The sequence below is a fragment of the Chrysochloris asiatica genome, unplaced genomic scaffold (assembly GCF_000296735.1).
Source record: "Chrysochloris asiatica unplaced genomic scaffold, ChrAsi1.0 scaffold00243, whole genome shotgun sequence".
Lineage (NCBI taxonomy): Eukaryota > Metazoa > Chordata > Mammalia > Afrosoricida > Chrysochloridae > Chrysochloris > Chrysochloris asiatica.
The window spans coordinates 2,167,814-2,181,894 of NW_006408761.1; the positions used below are offsets into that span (position 1 = coordinate 2,167,814).

Genomic DNA, 14,081 nt, shown 5'->3' on the forward strand with positions numbered 1-14,081 from the left:
GATCCGCCATCTTGTTTGTTCTCTGATGCGCATTTTAAAAGGTGATGATCTCAGGTTTTTGTTCTATGTTGTTTAAATTTTCCATGGGTAAGTCTGAGGTATTTCTTTTATAGTTGCCTCTTCAATGCTTCAAATTTTAGAATGTTTCCATCTTTCCCAAGATGTGAAACGTTTATTTATTTTATTATAGGTCTTTATAATTTTTTATTTAGCTGGAATTTGTTTATTTTTATGGATAGTGGAAAGTTCTCATTTAATTTTTTTCTGAACTGCTATGTGTTTACTAAAACATGATTATTAAATAAATTGTTTTCCTCAGATAATCTGTGAGGTGTGTTTGCGGCACTGTGGGCTAATGCACTGGGCTGCAAGATCAGTTTGAGCTGCAAGCTTGGCAGTTTAAGCTTACCAGCTAATTCTCAGAAACCCTATACAGGGACACTACAAGTCGGAACCAATTTGAAGATACTTGACCACAACAACTTGTCACCTATAAATTTATTATAATATGTGTGTGTGTCACACACACATACATATATACGTACATTTCTCTTCCTGGGTGTTGCTTTTTGGTTCTTTGACCTCTATTTTTATGCTCACCCTACCGGACTTTAAACATGTATAATGTAGCTACATGACACATGAGTGCTAGCTCCCTGAACCAGCTCATAGCTGTCGCTTTTTCTGAATGTTCTTTGTTATGTTTATTCGTTCATTTTTCAAAATTATCAGAGCCATGGTATTGAGTTTTATAGCCCATCCCAGTGGAATATTCTGGTCTCCAATACAGCCCATCCTTCAAGATGCATTCAAGTCCCCCTCCTCCATGAACATATCTAACATGCACACATATCAAACAATCTATTTTAATTGTTGTAATTAGCAAGATTCTGAGAGCCCCAAGGAATCAACACCCCACCCTACCACCATGTAAATGCCTTGCATGATTGTGGGACCACATAGATTCCACTCCTATGATTTAAACCCATCATCGGCTTCTTGGAAACCCTATACAGGGTCACTATGAGTCGGAACCAACTTGTTGGCACTTCACATCAGTAACAATCCTCATGGTTAGGTTCTGTTCTAAGCCACAGTTGACTATAGGAACGGGAGTCAACCTGGTGAACCTGACCTGATTAATTGAGCCCTTTGCGAACAGAGAGTTTACTCAGCTGGTAACAGGGAGAAGTCAACAAGACATGTTCTAGGTGGTCTAGGGAAAAGTGAACATACATATGAACAAGAACTGATTATACTAAAGGAAGAAGGCCAAGCTGCACTGAAGTCACTGGGGAAAAACAAGATTCCAAGAATTAATGGAATACAAAATGGAAGTCGTTCAACAAACCTATGCAGAACTGAAGGTGCTCAGTCATCTTATGCCAAGAAATTTGGAAGAGTTACCTGGCCAACCATTGGAGAAGATCTGTATTTGTGCTCATTCCAGAGAGGTGACCCTGTGAAATGCAGAAATCATCAAATAATATTGTTAATATCACACACAATTTAAATCTTGCTTATGATAATTAAAAAATGGCGGCAACAGTACATTGACAGGGAACTGCCAGAAGTTCCAGCCAGATCCAGATGAGGCCATGGAATGAGGGCTATTACTGCTGACGTCAGATGGATCTGGCTGAAAGCAGAGAATACCAGACAGATGTTTACTGGTACTCTATTGACTATGCAAAGACTACTGTTGACTATGTGGACCATAATAAGCTATGGACGACACTGCAAACAAGGGCATTCCGGAACACTTAATTGTGCTCATAGGAACCTATACATAGCCCAAGAGGCAATCATTCAAGCAGAGCAAGGGGACGCTGAATCGTTTAAAATCATGAAGGATACACACCAGGACTGCATCCTTTTACCATACTTATCCAATCTGTATGCTGAGCAAACAATCCGAGATACTGCATTATATGAAGAAGACCATGGCATGAGGACTGGAGAAAACTGTATAGGGTTTCTGAGGAGCAGCTGGTGGGCTTGAACCACACTGCCCTTGTGGTTCACAGTCCAATGCTTTTCCTATAGCATCTAACCAGGAGGCCATTGACTCTCCACTACGCTGATAAATAAACTAGATCCAGTCACTTAACTGGACTGCCAGTCACTTTCATCTCCTGGGAATTTGGAATCAAGCCAGTGAGAGGTCAGGAGGCTTAGCTCTGTGTGAGAGATCAAATGGGGCTGGGGTAGGGAGGGGGAGTGATTCTGTCAAAGATGAGCCCGAGCCATCAACAGGAAACTTGTCCTCTTAGATGAGTGCAGAGAGGACTTGCAGAAGGGGGCAGGGCTGAGCCAGAGGGGGTGGGAGGGTGGAGCAGCAGCTTTCAGGGGCTTGGGGCTTGCAGTTCCCAGCACCCTTTCCCACGACACCTAGCTGTACTTGTTTCCATGAGATCTCTGTGTCTTCTTAAAATATTGTTGTTGTTGTTATATGCCGTGGCGTAGGTTCCGACTCATAGCAACCCTGTACAGGGTTTCCAAGGCTGTAAATCTTTACAGGAGCAGAAAGCCTCATCTTTCTCCCACGGAAAAGCTGGTAATTTCGAACTGTTGACCCTAAGGTTGGCAGCCCAATATGTAACCATTACCCTCCAGCAAATAAGGCCTGGCCAAAAGGATAACCAATCAGATAGCTGATCAGAATATACCTGTGAATCCCTTCTTGGGTGTGAAACCTAGAAAAGTTACTCTTTCCCATTCAGTAGTTTCATTTTGGATATGGTGATCATGATACAACACCAGAAAACAGAAAAAAACTGTTTTCCCCACTAAGGAACATTCTGGAAAGAACAATATGCAGACACAAGAAGCAGCCCTCAGCTTCCACATGGGGATAGCAAGCTATAGTGCCTCAGAAGTCTATCTTCCATCCGAGTCAGAGCCACTAATTACCAGTGATTATGAATAGGGCCCTCCCTCCACTTTAGAGGTTCTTTGTCTGCACTCTCTTATTCCCTGGTTTCTTCCGGAATATATAGTTTTAGAACACCTATGCTAGTCCCTGTTTTGTAAGCTCCTCCTTTGACATCATCAGACAATCACTTGTCCAAAAAGTGTTTGCTGGACAAACAACTTGAAATTCGGACCCTTCCTTGAGGTTCTAATGGTGCCTAAGACACCAGGCTCCACTGCTGACTCTGCATAAGCGTAAAAGAAAATAAATTGCATTTCTGTCCTACTTCAGGTTACCCTTCCCTGAATGTCTTTTTGTAGACCTTCAGCTGTTGGTGCAGTTGAGTTCCAGGCCTCTGGAGGGCACTATTCAATTAAATTTCCTTACTAGTGAGACTGACACAGACTATTTTAAAACAAGAAAAGAAGTTTGCAATGCTAGTTACTATATACTGAATACCTACAGTGTGGTAGCTTTGTTTAGGTTGGTTACTTTGCATCTATTACATCCTAAACAATGGCATCGTTTATTACATAGTTATTGAAAAAATTAGTAAATAATTACTTCAACGGCTACATAGATGATCATTTCTTAGCATTGCAACACATTCCTACAGGTGTGCATTTCAAGCAAAACGAAATCTTGGGGTTATTTTTGTTGTTGTTGTTTGTTTTTTAATGAACGCAAAGACCTGAGGTTATAGCTCCTTATGGGAACCAGTTCAAATTCAAGGGACTCTCTCATCTACTTCATTTGAGCATAATTTGCATTTTTATGAGCATGTCATATTTTTTCATTAGAAAAACAAAGAATCAAAGATAACACCACTATAAAACAGAAAGGGAAAAGCATTTGGTGGTCATGGGGTATAATTGCCTATGTTCTTCTCTTTTCCCAATGGTGAGTTATTCCTATTTCTGAGTTCTCACCACCACCCTCAATGGTGAGTTATTCCTATTTCTGAGTTCTCACCACCACCCTCTCCTGTAAATTTGTTGTGTGAGGACCATGCTGCAGTGGAAGGGGACATTGATTTCTCTTCCTTGTTCAGTTCCTCATGTTGGGAGAGATGGGAGTGAGGTTCCAAACCCTTCAGACCCTTCTTGGAGCTCTGAAAGCAGTCATTGGTCTATCTCCATGTTTTTTTTTTTCTGTCCTTGTAAGATAGTTGACAGATGTATTACATATCATCAATATCAATAAGAATATTTATAGAATATTATTCAAATGAGCCATGTCCATTATGAGTATGCTCTTCTTTCATTCTTACAACAACCCTATTCAGTAAGAGGTAAGTCTTACTATCTGCTATTGTTGGTGAGTGCCATCAAGTCGGTTCAACTCATAGTGACTCTTTATAGGGTTTGCAAGAAGTGGCTGGTGAATTTGAACTGCCGATCTTGCAGTTCAAACTGACCTTGTGGTCCAGTGCTTATCCTACAGTGTCACGCCAGGACTCCATTACATCTTATTTGTTGTTGTTGTTGTTGAGTGCCATAGAGTCGGTTCAACTCATAGTGACCCTGTAGAGGTTTCTGAGGAGAAACTGGTGAGTTTAAACTGCCAACCTCACAGTTCAAACCATCTTGGCAGTCCAGCACATTAACTCACAGCATCACACCATGACTCCTATCTATTATTGAGATGAGGAAATTTTGGCTCACAAAGATTAGTCAAGGCCACCTTCTAAAAAAACACCACAAATGTATTAAGATGAAGGTGGATGTCAGAAGAGACTCTGGAAGTTGCTCTCCAACATAGAAATGCTAAAGCAAATGGAAGAAATGAGGAGGTGAAAGAGCTGACCAGAAAATTTCAGAGAGCAGCTCGAGAAGACAAAGTCAAATATTACAACAAAATGTGCAAAGACCTGGAGTTAAAAAAACAAACAAAAGGGACGAACATGCTCAGCATTTCTGAAGCTGAGGGAACTGGAGAAAAATTCAAGCCTTGACTTGCAGTATTGAAGGATTCTATGGGTAACATATTGAATGATGCAGAAAGCATCAAAAGAAGATGAAAGGAATACACAGAGCCATTGTACCAAAAAAGAAATGGTTGGTGGTCCATCATTTCAAGAGGTAACATATGATCAAGAGCCAATGATAACTGAAAGAAGAAGTCCGAGGTGCATTGAAGGCTTTGGCAAAGAACTTCCGGGAATAGAAAATTGAAATCTTTCAACAAACTGATAAATCACTAGAGGCACTCACTCATCTGGCCAACTGACTGGAAGAGATCCCTATTTGTGCCCATTCCAAAGACAGGTGACCAACGGAATGTGGAAATCATCAGACAATATCTTTAATATCTCATACAAGTAAAATTTTGCTAAAGATAATGGCTGAAAATATACTTTGACAGAGAACTTCCAGAGGTTCAAGCCAGATTCAGAAGAGGACATAGAACAAGGGCTATCATGGCTGAAGTCAAATGGATCTTGGATGAAAGCAGAGTAAACCAGAAAGATGTTTACCTGTGCTGTATTGACAACACAAAGGCTTCCGATTGTATGGATCATGCTATGGACAACATTGTGTAGAATGAGTAATCTGGAACTTTTCATTGTGCTCATTTAAGTGTTAATAGACCAAGAGGCCGTTGTTTGAACAAAACAAGGAACCACCAAATGGTTTAGAATTAGGAAAGGTATGTGCCAGGGCTGTATTCTTTCACCATAATTATTCAATCTGTACACTAAGCACATAATCTGAGAAATTGGGCTATATAAGAAAAACATGGCATCAGGATTAGAGGAAGACTCATTAACAACCTGAGATATATATGCAGATGATAGAACCTTGCTTGCTGAAAGTAAAGAGAACTTAAAATACTTACTGATGAAATACCAGAGCCTTTGGTATGGGTTGCACCTCAGTGTAAAGAAGACAAAAATACTTACCAGTGGACCAATAACCAATACCCATATAAATGGAGGAAATACTGAAGTTGCCAAAGACTTCATTTTGCTTGAGTGAACCATCAACACTCATGGAAGCAGCAGTCTAGAAATTAAATGACATATTAAACAACATATTGCATTAGGCAAATTTGCTGCACAATAAAGTGTTCAAAAACAAAGATGTCAGTTTGAAGACTAAGGTGTACGTGACACAAACCATGGTATTTTCAGTAGTCTCATCTGCATGTGAAAGTTGGACAGTGATTAAGGAAGACTGTAGAAGAATTGATACAATTGAGCCATGGTGTTGGAGGAGAATATCGAAAGTACCATGGACTGCCAAAAGAACAAACAGATGTGTGTTGGAAGAAGAGTAGCCAGAATGCTCCTAGGAAGCCAGGATGACCAGACTTCATCTTTCATACTTCAGACATATTATCAGGAGGGACCAGTCCCTGGAGAAGGATACCATGTTTGGTAAAGTGGAGGTTCGGAAAAAAAAGAGGAGGACCCCCAACAACTTTTCCTCTGACCAGTGGATGCGTCTTTTTAAAATTCCTTTTCAGACTTCTAAGTTGCACTTGATTCAGGAGAAGACATTTGTAAATTTAACGGTATATCATTTGTATAGAAGGAGGCCTTGTAGCATAGTGGGTTACATGTTGAACTGCTAACCACAAGGTCATCAGCTCAAATCTACCAGCCACTTCTAGAGATAAAAATGAGGCTTTTTGCTCTTTTTAAGATTTACATCCTTGGAAACCCTATACACGGTTGCTATGAGTCGAAACTGACTCAATGGTATGTTATCAGCATCACCATTAGTAAAAAGAACAAAGTGACAGAAAAGGAAAGTAGAGAAATTGTTCTACGTTGTGGTATACTATTGGTGCTTTCATTTTGCTTCCCAGAACAATTTGTGTCACTCATCGCAGGTGACTTTTTCCTTTGACATTTCAAACTTGGAAAGTGGTGGGTGACCTCAATTTGTAGAGCAAGGGGGAGGGAGGAGTTCAATACCAGGAAATACATCTTTAAAAGATTTCTTTCATTCTGTTATTAGTTGCCCTTAAGTAAGCAGTGATGAAAAGGAAAGAAACCTGAACTCTTTGGGACTATTTGCTTTCCAGAAATATCTGTGGGTATTTCATAACTTTGGTGGCCCAGTCATGCGAACTCAACTTTCAGATGCTTTGAGACAGTTGAGAAAGAACATTCTGTGTGTTATGATCAGGGTTCAATGATTCAAGTAGTCTGTGTTTGGCTTCATAAAGTGTACAGAATCCAGAGCTAATGAAGTAGATAGTCAGCCCTGGTCCTCGGTCCAATGGCGAGTGGCTCAGACCACGGCGAGGTACTTACCTACTGAATATCTCTACACCTTTCTTCTATGTGCTGAGTCACTCCGTTTGATCTGTTTCTAGAAGTTTATCTCTTAGCCTTGAAAGCACTGCCTATCTGACCAAGAAGGTAAAAGTTCACATATGGACAGTTATATAAATTGGCTTGTTTTCTCATGTCTAATTTCTAGGGTGGGAGTTTAACTTTTCATCAATTGCACTGGGAAAATCAGAACTTCAAAGTCTTGGAATCGGATCAGTATCTTTAACTAGCTTGCAACCTAACACATAATGAAAGCTCAGTAAACGTTTGCTGAATAAAATAAATGTTCTTTCTTAAAAGGAAAGTGTGGGGTTTGTGTATCTTCTATCACTGGTCCTGAAACAGTTCCGTTATTTCTGGCAGAAGTATCCGCCATTGAGAATGTAGCCATAAGCCCTTGTGGATCCAGATTTGGAACCACTGTACTTGTCCACCTAAAAATAAATAGAATTATTATATGCTGTGTGTTTTTTGATTTGCTGTGTTTGCAAATTGGCATTCTGCGTTGGTGTTCCCAATATACCCGTCTGACTTGTATGTTTTGAAATAGATTGGAATGTAACCGTACTCAAGCGTGCAAACTCTTGGTATTTGTGAAAGTGTGTTTCAGCCTTTTCTTTTTAAACAGGTAGTATTTTTACCATTTTCCAGAAAACTTTTGATTCCATTGCCATTTCACAGGGTTTCCAAGGCTATAAATGTCTACTAAGGCAGACTGCCAGAGTCCTGGTGTGGTGCTGCCGGACTACAAAGTCATTTGAATCAGAAGGTCAGTGGTTCAAGCAACAAGGCAGACTGCCACATAGTTCTCCTGCAGAAAAGCTAGTGGATTCAAACTACCAGCCTTTCCTCAGCAGCTGAGTGCTTTAACTTTTGTGCCACCAGAGCCCCTACATTTCCACAACTTAATCTAAATCCTCTTTTCTCTTAAACCCTCTCCTACCAAGTTAGTCCTCTAATGGTAAAAGCTGAGGGGTAGGCAAAGACTGTTTTTGAGTACCTCTAGAAATTTGGTTTAGAAAAGGATGTCTAATCTGTCCAACATTATTAAAGTAGATCATGTACATGGCAATGAGATGATATACGATGGAATGAATGTAAAACTAAAGTTCCCCCATGTAAACTATCATGTAATTCACAATAAAACATTAAAATAAATAAATAAAATAAAATAGATCATGTATATGGCCCTACTTTTGGAATAATATGAAAGGTGTACTTGAATTCATTTCCATTGTGTAATAAGAATCAGGATTGGATTTTCTAAGCGAATACCCATGCCTGGGCTCCTCCCTGCTGAACTCAAATCCAGTGCACTCATTTTGCAGATGAGATGTTCCAAGGCCAGGGTGTGGCAGCACTCCCACTGTTGTTGTTGTGAAGCACCATCGAGTCGGTTCCGACCCATAGCGACACTGTACAGGGTTTCCAAGGAGCTTGAACCACCAGTTCAAACAATTTTGCAGTCTGGAGCATTAGCCCACGGCGCCACACCAGGACTCCACTAGGTCCAGGGAATTGATGGCAGGGTCAGGAGAAAAAGCCAAATGTCCAGACTCTTGGGCAGGAGTCAGTGAACTTTCACTTGCCAGCTAAGGATGATTTCAATATTTTTAAGCGTTGTACAGAATATGACTTGGGGGCATCTATGATATAATTCTCACTGTCCATTGAGGAGACCTGGTTCAGTTCCTGGGTGCACTGTTTGTACTGCTACTGTCCATCTGTCAGCTTATGTGTTGTTATGATGCTGAAGCCATTTGAGGGGAGCTTTTAGGCTAAGACAGGACAAGAAGAAAGTTCTGCTCATCAAGAGGATTCCTGGTGGCACTGTAGGATAAGCACTGGACTGCTAACCACAAGATCAGCAGTTCAAACCCACCAGTCGCTTCTCAGGAGTAAGATTAGCCCATCTGCTCCCATAAAGATTTATGGCCTCAGAACTCTTTATGCTATGAATCAGAATTTACTTGATGGCAATGAGTTTTCAGAGTAAGACAGGCTAAGTGATGAACTTCTGAAAACCAGTCCATGAAAACCCTCTGTTGTACCCAGAGTCCTCATGATAGGGTGCTGACTGAAGAGTAGCAAACAACTAAGAAGGAACTAAGACAGTAGGTGTCCCGCCAAGCCGACAGCATTTACTAACTTGTCCTTGACAGAGGAGGTTTCCAAGCCCTGGTCTATAACGTCTGCAGATAATTTTTTTTTTTTTTAAGGACGCCGTGTATACACATGCTTTAAACTCTCCAAACTTGTGGCGCTAGAAATGTTTCATGTACAGATTTGCATGTATGTCCCTCATATAACATATGGAGTCCTGGTGTGGTGCTGTAGGGTGAGCACTGAACTGCTAACTACAAAGTTTGTAGTTCAAACCCACCCACCATTCCTTGGAAATCCTATGGTGTTGTTAAGTGCAATTGAGTCGGTTCTGACACATATACGTAGCGACCCTGTATAGGGTTTCTGAGGAGTGCTGGTGAGCTTGAACCACCAACACTGTGGTTCAAACTGACTTTGCAGTCCAGTGCATTAACCCACAATGCCACACCAGGACTCCAATAAAGGGTCATTATGAGTCAGAAGTGACTCAACAGCACTTAACAACAACAACATATAACATACAGAGTCTCACTCCTCCGGCATTAGCTAGACAGCTTTGATAATTAGCCCACTTTACAACTTTGGGAAAGAAAAAGCACCAAAGTTTAAACAAGCAAATAGTCATACTAATATACAGGTGAGTGCCCTAAAACTTAGTTAGAGACTTTGCTCTGTGACCTTGGACCAGCTGCATAAAAACTCTGCAAACCAGTCTTCTCCGTTTCTCACAGGCCAATGGTTTTCACTGTCAAGATAGGCCTGTATTGATGCAAATTTACTACATGGGGGGGGGGGGGGGAGCTTCAAAACGTTCATGGAAAAATGGAATGAAAAGGTAATGGAATTATTTCACACATCTTTGGAAACACCTTGTGAAATTTACTGGTTGTTGTTGGTAGTTTCTGTCAGTTCTGACTTTTTGAGTCACATGACTTTTAGGAACTAGATAGGCCTATTTCCCGAGATGCCATTGGGTGGGTTTGAACTACCAACCTTTTGGTTAGTAGTCAAGTGCTTAACAGTCGATTCCTTCTAGGGACTCCATTAAAAATCTCCCTTGTATTATTGTTAGTTGCCACTGAGTTGATGAAGATTCGTGACCACCCTAAATGTGCAGAGTAGAACTGCTCCACAGGGTTTTTAAGGCCAGGCCTGTTTGAACCATCAACCTTTTGGCTAGTAGTCGGGTGCTGAACCATTTGTGAGTGTAGCACAGTCAGAACAGCTAGCCAGTCACAGTTCATTCCTGGTCTGGTTACCAAAAAGGATTCCTGACACACTGGAATAAGCATTAGGTTGCTAACCAAAAGCTTGGCAGATCAAACTCACCAACCACTCCTTGGGAGAAAGACGAGGCCGTCTGCTTTTGTAAACATTTACAGCCTAGGAAACCCTAGGGGCAGTTCTAGTCTGTCTGATAGGCTCGGCATGAGTTGGAATCAAGACAGTGGATTTGGGTTTGGGCATCCCAGCAGGTGGAGTCTGGAAATACAGTCTGGAAGCTTTGCTTAAAAAATTTCCAAACCATTTGCTGCCATGAGATCCTCCCTCTGTTGCTTTTGAATGTGCACCCTCCTTATGACCTGAGGGAAGCCTGAGTTTCTGTAACAGAGATGCTGAGGTCTCTGCTTGTGAAGACAGGGCTCTCACATCCTCCTGTGCTGTTACTAACAGCAGAAAACAGGAAAAGGTCGTCACTCTTGAGTTCTTAAATTTACTCTGGATTCCGTTACTCCCCCACCGAGGTCGCCTTTGAAAATGAGCTCTGTTTACAGGGGGCGCAGAATCTCAATTCATCATCGCAGTTCTCCTTGAAGAAGTTCTGAGCAGACAATAAGATGGATGTTTGCTTTGGTGAGCTTTCATCATTGTATCCTTCATAAGGAATAAAAAGAAGGGAGTCTGCTCATAACATTATAAATAATCGCACAAAGGGGGAATGTGGCAAAGCAAAGAAAACAGGTTTTAAGAACACATTGTCAATATTATAAACTCAATAACTAGCAAGTCTTTGGATTAATGTTGATGCTGACATGATGAGAATATTTGATGTCTAGAACACAGACCTACTGGCCAAGAGACAGGGGGTGGTTATTGTGCGCCATGGAGTCAGTTCCAACTTGGAGCAAATCTGTATAGGCTTTCCGAGGCTGTAAATCTTTAGGAGAGCAGGAATCCTCTTATTTCTCTTAAGGAGTGACTGGCAGATACGAACTGCTGTCCTTGCAGTTCTCAGCCAAGTTTATAATCCATTACACTACCAGGGCTCCTAAGAGACAGGGTAATGGAACTTAAACTTTAGGGAGTGGTAGTGGTGGCAGTCTTGGTGTGGCGCTGTGGGCTAATACGTCAGACTGCAAAGTCGTTTGAACTGCAAGGTCAGTGATTCAAGCTCACCAGCTGCTCCTTGGAAACCCTATACAGGGTCGCTATGGGTCGGAATCGACTTGATGGCACATAACAACAACAGTGGTAGGTATAATCCTTATTAAAAAAAAAAACAAAAAAACAACAACCTTACTTTAGCCTGAAGCTTTCTTTGGAAAAAAAAACAAAAACTTACAAGTTTAACTACAGTAGACCTTGAAAATGCTTTGTGTACATCTTTCCTCACCCCAAAGGAAATTAAAAAAAAAAGAAAAAAAAATCAAGCTTCCAAGGAGTAGTCAGTTTCATTATGTTTGTAGCCAAGCTTTAGCTTTTTTAAATAAAAGTTTGTATTTGTCTTAAAAAAACAAACCCAAAACACTTTAATGATAAGAACATTGCTTTTCAGTGCAATTCAGTCAGCAATAAAGAATAAAACGAGCATCAACTGTAATTCTACCACCTGGAGGTAGCCACTGTTCACACCTCACCTGTATTCTTCTGGATCCTTGTGTGTGTGTGTGTGTGTGTGTGTGTGACCCACAAGAATGACTGAGTTAGGTTACACATAGCCAAGTGCTCAGAGCATGAACTGGAAAATTCCTGATCCTCCCAATTATGCCAAATGTGATCTTGGACAATTTCTTCACCCCTTTAGGACAAAATTCCCCTAACTATAAAATAGAGCAAAGAATAGCAATGCTTAACTCATACGGTGATGGGAAATTAAGTGAGAAAACTATGTAAAGCCTTATCATCGTAGGAGTCCCTGGGTAGTACAAAGCTACTGCACTTGGCTGCTAACCAAAAGGCTGGCTTTTTGAGGCCACCCATAAGTCCCCGGACTCCTGGTGTGGCACTGTAGGATCAAAACTACAAGGTATAAACCCACCAGCTGCACCTTGGAAACCCTATACAGGGTCGCTTTGAGTCGGAACCGACTCCACAGCACTTAAGAGCAGCAGCAGCAGTAGCACCTAAGAAGAAAGGCCTGGTGATCTACTCCCCCCGCAAATCAGCCATTGAACTCTCTGTGGAGCACAGGTCTATGCTGACTCTCATGGGGTCACCGTGAATCAGAATGGACTCCACAGCAACTGGGTTTAACACTGTTGCTTTGAAAACCCACTAGCTCTCCCTCATTTTTTCTTTTCTTACTGGGGATTGTGTCTATTTGAACTTTTTACACAGTTAGATTCCTGAAACTGTGAGTATAAACCAAACCCAAACTCACTGCCATCCCGTCAATTCCAACTCATTAATGACCCTGCATAGGGTTACTGAGGCTGTAAATCTTTACAATTACAGAAAGTCTCATCTGTCTCCCATGGAACAGCTGATGGGTTTGAACTGTCAATCTTGCAGTTAGCAGTCCAGTGCTTATCCTACAGTGCCACCAGGGCTCCTTTATGATTATGTTGTTGTTGAGTGCCATCGAGTCAATTCCAACCCATAGAGAATCTGTATAGGGTTTCCAAGGAGCAGCTGGTGAGCTTGAACCACTGACTTTACAGTTCAAACGACTTTGCAATCTGACACATTAGCCCACAGTGCCACACAGTCATTGTTAATAAAGTGTGTGTGCATTACGATTATGTGAGACCACTGCTGTTATGCCAGGTAACAGACCAGGGAATCCGGGCTGGTGATGGAGATCTGAGATCCAAACCCAGGTCTCCAGGTCCAAGGCCTCCATTCTTCGTGTCCTGACATAACCCAGTCTCATGTCAACAGCATGTCCTTCCGGAGGCACTGGGCTAAGTCTGGAAAGAGTTTCCTGGCCAGGGTCCAGCTGGCTCACAAGCAACAACTACCTGCTCATCAGGGAAGATGTTTTTTGTAGCAGAAGTTAAGAAACCTGGGTTCATGAAATTCCCACATCCTTCATCCCATTTCCATCATGTAGGCTGTGAGTCAAAATCAATTTGACGGCATTGAACACCAACAACATGCAATTGGTGTTGTTAGGGGTTAAGTTGATTCTGACTCACAGAGATGCATATACAACAGAGTGAAGCACTGCCCAGTCTTGCACCATCCTTGTAAATCATTGCTCTGTTTTGAGCCCAGGGTTGCAGCCACTGTGCAAATCCATCTCAGTTAGGGTCTTCTTTTTCCCTGACCCTCCACTTGAGGAAGCATGATGTTCATTTCCAGGGTCTGTTGTCTCTCGGTATCATGGTCAAAGTCTCACCATGCTTGCTTCTAAGCAGCATTCTCTCTGTACTTCTTCCAAGACAGATTTGTTTGTTCTTCTAGCAGTCCATGGTGTATTTGATCCTCATCACTAACACCTTACTTCAAAGACATCAATTCTTAAGTCTTCTTTATTCATTGTCCATCGTGGCTTCCATCAGGCACACCTTAGTACTCAAAGTGACATCTTTGCTCATTAAGACTTTAAGAGGT

At 41.5% G+C, this 14,081-nt stretch overlaps 1 protein-coding gene across 1 annotated transcript in view; it reads left to right on the plus strand.

Annotated features, from left to right (window-relative positions):
• PDZD2 (PDZ domain containing 2) overlaps positions 1-14,081 on the plus strand; it is a 362,151-nt gene that overhangs the window by 24,826 nt on the left and 323,244 nt on the right. The window lies entirely within an intron of this gene.